This window comes from Ovis aries, chromosome 26, assembly GCF_016772045.2.
Source record: "Ovis aries strain OAR_USU_Benz2616 breed Rambouillet chromosome 26, ARS-UI_Ramb_v3.0, whole genome shotgun sequence".
In the NCBI taxonomy this organism is placed as follows: domain Eukaryota; kingdom Metazoa; phylum Chordata; class Mammalia; order Artiodactyla; family Bovidae; genus Ovis; species Ovis aries.
This window is the reverse complement of record NC_056079.1, coordinates 35,821,902-35,827,901: the sequence shown is the minus strand read 5'-3', so window position 1 is coordinate 35,827,901 and position 6,000 is coordinate 35,821,902.

The following is a 6,000-nucleotide window of genomic DNA, read 5'->3' as shown; positions in this document are numbered from 1 at the left end:
GCCACCAGGGAAGCCCCCTCACATAGGTAATTTGAAAATTAGGAACTTGAGGTTGCTCATAAATGACTATGCTGCGCTTGTTTATTTTTTACTTAATTCTCCCTGGGGTCGCTTTTTAAATTAAGACAAAATAAAATAGAAAAGCTGGAGGTATGAAAAGGAGATCAGTATTTAGGGAAAGATCCAGGCCAATGTTACAGGAAGCTGAGGTAAGACAGTGAAACAGGAATTGCCTCTGAGTCTTGTGTTAGGAAGGCTGAAAGGGGAAGTGATAGGACTCATCTATGTGATAAAAAAGAAACATATACATTTGAAGAGGCAAATGTTTATGGCACCAAATTCTAAGAAAAATGTATTGCATGGATCCTCATAAAGAAAAGAATGGGTCATGTGACTGAGTGAGTGAGTGAGAGTCGCTCAGTGGTGTCCAACTCTTTGTGAGCCCATGGCTGTAGCCTGCCAGGCTCCTCTGTCCGTGGAATTTTCTCCAGGTAAGAATACTAGAGTGGGTTGCCATTTCCTTCCCCATGTGATTGACAATGTCTTCAATTGTAATTTTCAGAAGACAGGAAGATGTTGTTCACAGGGCTATGTCTTTGCTGAAAGCAAGGAACTTATCCATTAGCTCAGGGATGTTGCTCTCTGGGTTTCCCTGGTGGTTCAGTGATAAAGAATCCACCTGCCAATGCAGGAGATACGGGTTTGATCCCTGGGTAAGGAAGATCCCTTGGAGTAAGAAATGGTAACTCACTCCAGTACTCTTGCCTGGGAAATCCCACGGATAGAGGAGCCTAGAGGGCTATAGTCCATGGGGTTGCAAAGAGTCGGACACTCTGGCAGTGAAAAGGAAAAAAGAGGAGAGTTTTTCTCTTTTCCTTCCTGAGAATAAAGACGATAAAGAGAACAGTGAGCAGGACTGAATTTTCCTAGTTTTTACTTTAACTGTAAAATGCGTAAAACTTGCATGTCTGTAAGTTTGGTTTTCTGCCCCCTAACCCTGCAGGAACTACAATTCACATTTTTTCCTTTGACTCTATGCTAAATATATCCCCTATCTGGTGTTTACACTTACAACACCCTTCCTCTTGTAGTTACACATCAGAAAGAAGGCCACTGAGCCACCCAACTGCCAATTACTGATGCCAGTCAGTGACCGCTCCCTTTACCAGACTGTGGAGGGTGGGGGATCCTGGCGACCAGCACCCACCAGTCACTCCTCCAGGCCAGGTCATCTCTTGTTCCCTGCTGGGTCCTGAGTGCTAGAGAGGCCTGCCTGGCACACAGCAGGTGCTCATTAACAGCCTTGAGGGGGTACCTGGTCCCCCATTTCCCACAAGGGGACACTGAGGCTCAGGCCTCCCGCCCCCACTTTCAGGCCGGGCTTATCTGGGAGAGACCCCATGGGGGCAGTTCAGTTCAGTTGCTCAGTCGTGTCTGACTCTTTGTAACCCCATGGACTGCAGCACCCCAGGCCTCCTTGTCCATCACCAACTCCTGGAGTTTACTCAAACTCACGTCCATTGAGTCAGTGATGCCATCCAACCATCTCATCCTCTGTCATCCCCTTCTCCTCCCACCTTCAATCTTTCCCAGCATCAGGGTCTTTTCAAATGAGTCAGTTCTTTGCATCAGGTGGCCAAAGTATTGGAGTTTCAGCTTCAGCATCAGTCCTTCCAAAGAATATCCAGGACTGATCTCTTTTAGGATGGACTGGTTGGATCTCCTTGCAGTCCAAGCGACTCTCAAGAGTCTTCTCCAACTCCACGATTCAAAAGCATCAATTCTTCGGTGTTCAGCTTTCTTTATAGTCCAACTCTCACATGCATAAATGACTACTGGAAAAAAACATAGCTTTGACTAGATGGATCTTTGTTAGCAAAGTAATGTCTCTGCTTTTTAATATGCTGTCTAGGTTGGTCATCACACGTCTTCCAAAGCGCAAGCGTCTTTTAATTTCATGGCTGCAGTCACCATCTGCAGTGATTTTGGAACTCCCCCCAAAATAAAGTCAACCACTGTTTCCACTGTTTCCCATCTATCTGCCATGAAGTGATGGGACCAGATGCCATGATCTTAGCTTTCTGAATGTTGAGCTTTAAGCCAACTTTTTCACTCTCCTCTTTCACTTTCATCAAGAGGCTCTTTAGTTCTTCTTCACTTTCTGTCATAAGGGTGGTGTCATCTGCATATCTGAGGTTATTGATATTTTTTGAGCAGTCTTGATTCCAGCTTGTGCTTCCATCCAGCGTGGCATTTCGTATGATATACTCTGCATATAAGTTAAATAAGCAGGGTGACAATATACAGCCTTGACGTCCTCCTTTCCCAATTTGGAACCAGTCTGTTGTTTCATGTCTGGTTCTGTTACTTCTTGACCTGTATACAGATTTCTCAAGAGGCAGGTCAGATGGTCTGGTATTTCCATCTTTTAAATAATTTTCCACGGTTTCTTGTGATCTACATGGTCAAAGGCTTTGGCATAGTCAATAAAGCAGAAGTAGATGTTTTTCCAGAACTCTCTTGCTTTTTTGATGATCCAGTGGATGTTGGCAATTTGATCTCTGGTTCCTCTGCCTTTTCTAAATCCAGCTTGAACATCTGGAAGTTCACAGTTCACATACTATTGAAGCCTGGCTTGGAGAATTTTGAGCATTACTTTACTAGTGTGTGAGATGAGTGCAATTGTGTGGTAGTTTGAGCATTCTTTGGTATTGTCTTTTTTGGGGATTGGAATGAAAACTGATCTTTCCAGTCCTGTGGCCACTGCTGAGCTTTCCAAATGGGGGTGGGGCATGTCACCTGCAAACGCATGTTTTCATTAGCAACATGAAATGTTGACTAATGAATGTTTATGACTATATTTGAAACAGCACAAGAGGAAGAAATCAAGATCTTACCACCTTTGTTCTTCATCACCAACTCCTGAGAGCCAGCCCTTGCTTATATGAGCCCCTAGATTTCTCATGGAGGTGGGCACACGGTTCTTGAGGTATGAACCTTTTGTGTTCCACTCTCTGCTAGCTGAGAATAAAAGCCACTATTCTATTTCCTCCAAACTCTGTCTCTGTATTTTTTATTTGGCTTCAGTGGGCAGAGAAAGCCGAGATTTTGGCCAGCAATAATACAACTGGCTAAACAATAACCGTCGCTTTCTGGGCTCAAGTTTGATACGGAAATAAAACTTGAGAAGCGAGAGAGACAGATGGATGGCACTGCCCTTAATATGTTTCTTGTTTCCTTTATTAAACTGTGGGCATGCCGTGGATAGCAGCCTGTTCATGATCTGAGTCCACAAAATGCAGATTCGAGGTGGTTGATTGGAGATCGAAAAGTTTTAGATACTAGAAGATGACAGATTTTATGATCTTTTATAAAAATAAAGAAGGGAGGCTACACTCTCATTCAGACTGAAAGCCAACGACTCTGTCTTGAGGGCAGCCACGCCTGCACACAGAGCTAAGCTATTGCTGTTTGTTAACAGATGAAGTCAGGTGAAGCATATGCCATTTTTCATTTAGGTTACTCATTGGAAGGACTGATGCTGAAGCTGAAACTCCAATACTTTGACCACCTGATGAGAAGAACTGACTCATTGGAAAAGACCCTGGTTCTGGGAAAGACTGAAGGCAGAAGAAGGGGACGATAGAGGATGAGATGGTTGGATGGCATCACCGACTCAGTGGGCATGAGTTTGAGTAAACTCCGGGAGTTGGTGAAGGACAGGGAGGCCTGGTGTGCTGCAGTCCACGCAGTCATAAAGAGTCGGACACGACTGAGTGACTGAACTGAATTTATTTTCATGATCAGTTCTGGAAATTAGGCTGAAGTCATGCCCAAATCATCAACCAGTCAGTCCTAAAGGATATCAGTCCTGAATACTCATTGGAAGGACTGATGCTGAAGCTGAAACTCCAATGCTTTGGTCGCCTGATCTGAAGAACTGACTCATTTGAAAACACCTTGATGCTGGAAAAGATTGAAGGCAGGAGGAGAAGGGGATGACAGAGGATGAGATGGTTGGATGGCATCACCGACTCAATGGGCATAGGTTTGAGCAAACTGGGAGTTGGTGAAGGACAGGGAGGCCTGGCGTGCTGCAGTCCATGACGTCACAAAGAGTCGGACACGACTGATCGACTGAACAACAACATGCCCAAACCACCTGTTGGCACCAGTTGCTATTGTTACCAAGTCCAAACTCACTCTGCTCACCACACGACAAGCCAATGAATTCAAGAGACAAGGGGTTGAATCAAGGAAGATACTCAAATAAGAGAGCCAGCTGACCAAGAAGATGTCAGGCTAGTGCCTCAAAATAACCATATTAGAGAGGTCTGGATGCCAGGTTCTTTTATAGATCAGAGATGGGGGCACGTGAAGAAGCAATGTAAAGTTTCCATTCATCTTGCAAACGTCTCCTAGAATGGCAGGCCTCAGGCAGGAGTATGTATTAATATCTTCCTTCCTGCCAGCTACAGGTGGACAGGGTTCTGAACAAAGGCACTTTAGTTTAACAGTCAGGCAGAGAGGCAGGATTCTCTGAGGCAGGCCCTTCTGTATGATTATAATAACAGAAGCAATGAAAAGCAAGTCAAAGAAACAGTTCCAACATGGGGTCAGAACTGGCTTCTCTGCAACGCAATTACTGTGGAATTATTTATATCTTACTTAATTTGCCCAAAGAATTCTGGTGGAACTTGAATAAAGGTTAACTAGTAAACATGTAAGTATGAAAAAAGAAATTAGGAACCATTTAGGGAATGAGAAAGGACAATTTAAGCAGGAAGCTGGAGTACAATGCCAAGACTAGAGCTTACTTTATAGGATTGTTACGAGGATTAAACAAAATAACTTGTGGAGGGCAATCAGTTCACTGTCCAGGACACAAATGCTCAAAAAATATTAATCTTCTAGGACTTCCTTAGTGGTCCAGTGGTTAAGATTACGCACTTCCACTGCAGAGGGGGAAGGTTCGATCCCTGGTCAGGGAACTAAGATCCCACAGCCTGAAAAAAAAAGTTTCCTTTACCCACTTCATCTGCAGGCAATGAGTAGCCACAGAAGTTTTTAGAAAGGCAATGACATGGTTAGAATTGCACTTGGGGAAAATGTAGGTTCATGGATAACAGAAGCAGTTATTTGAACTTTTAAAACAATTACATTTGAGCTTTGGAAAAACTTCGGATCTTGAGCAGTACCTCACTTAAAAGGCTGAACCGTCTCTCATAAAAGCTTTGAACCCAAGAAAATAATTTCCTTTCAACCTTTGTAGTCATGGCTGTTAAGACAAATTTTTTTCTGAGCCAATCTCGTATTTTCAGATTTACTTAGGAAGACTTCTTAGGATTCCTGGTAAACTCCTTGGGGGCAGAAATAGTTATTTACTTCTGTCCTGATTCTCGCAGAACCTAATAGAACTGGATAAGAAGCCAGGCTTGGGTAAACATGTGCTGAATTGATATCGAATATTTTTCCTTAACAAGCCAGGAGAATATGTAAGCATCGTGATGTGTAGAACATGATCTGCTTAAAGCAGAAAAAAACTCCCATGTTAAGAAAAATGCCATCTCCTCTAAAGGAATGCGAATGGTAGTGGTTATGAGACAGGTCTGGGGCCCTTTGCTGCAGTGCTGCAGATGTGTGCAGCTGAACACACCCCTCCTCCAGCTACAAAGTGCAAAGAAATGATAGGGGACTAAATAACAACATGCATGAGAAGCTGGGGCAAATCCTGGACCAAAAGGTACAAAAAGACAAAACCCAACTGCCATTTCTGAAGAGCCGGGAGCAAAACCTGAGCACTGGGAGCAAAGGGAGGGCACTGAGCATGCCCCCTGCACTCAGCACCACCAAGGGGGGAAGCACCCCAGCCACCCCTGCAGCCTGGCCTGCGGACATACCCAGCGCTGCTGTTGTTCAGTCGCTAAGTCATGTAGGACTCTGCCAGCCTGTAGACTGTAGCCTGCCAGGCTCCCCTGTCCGAGGGATTTCCTAGGCAAA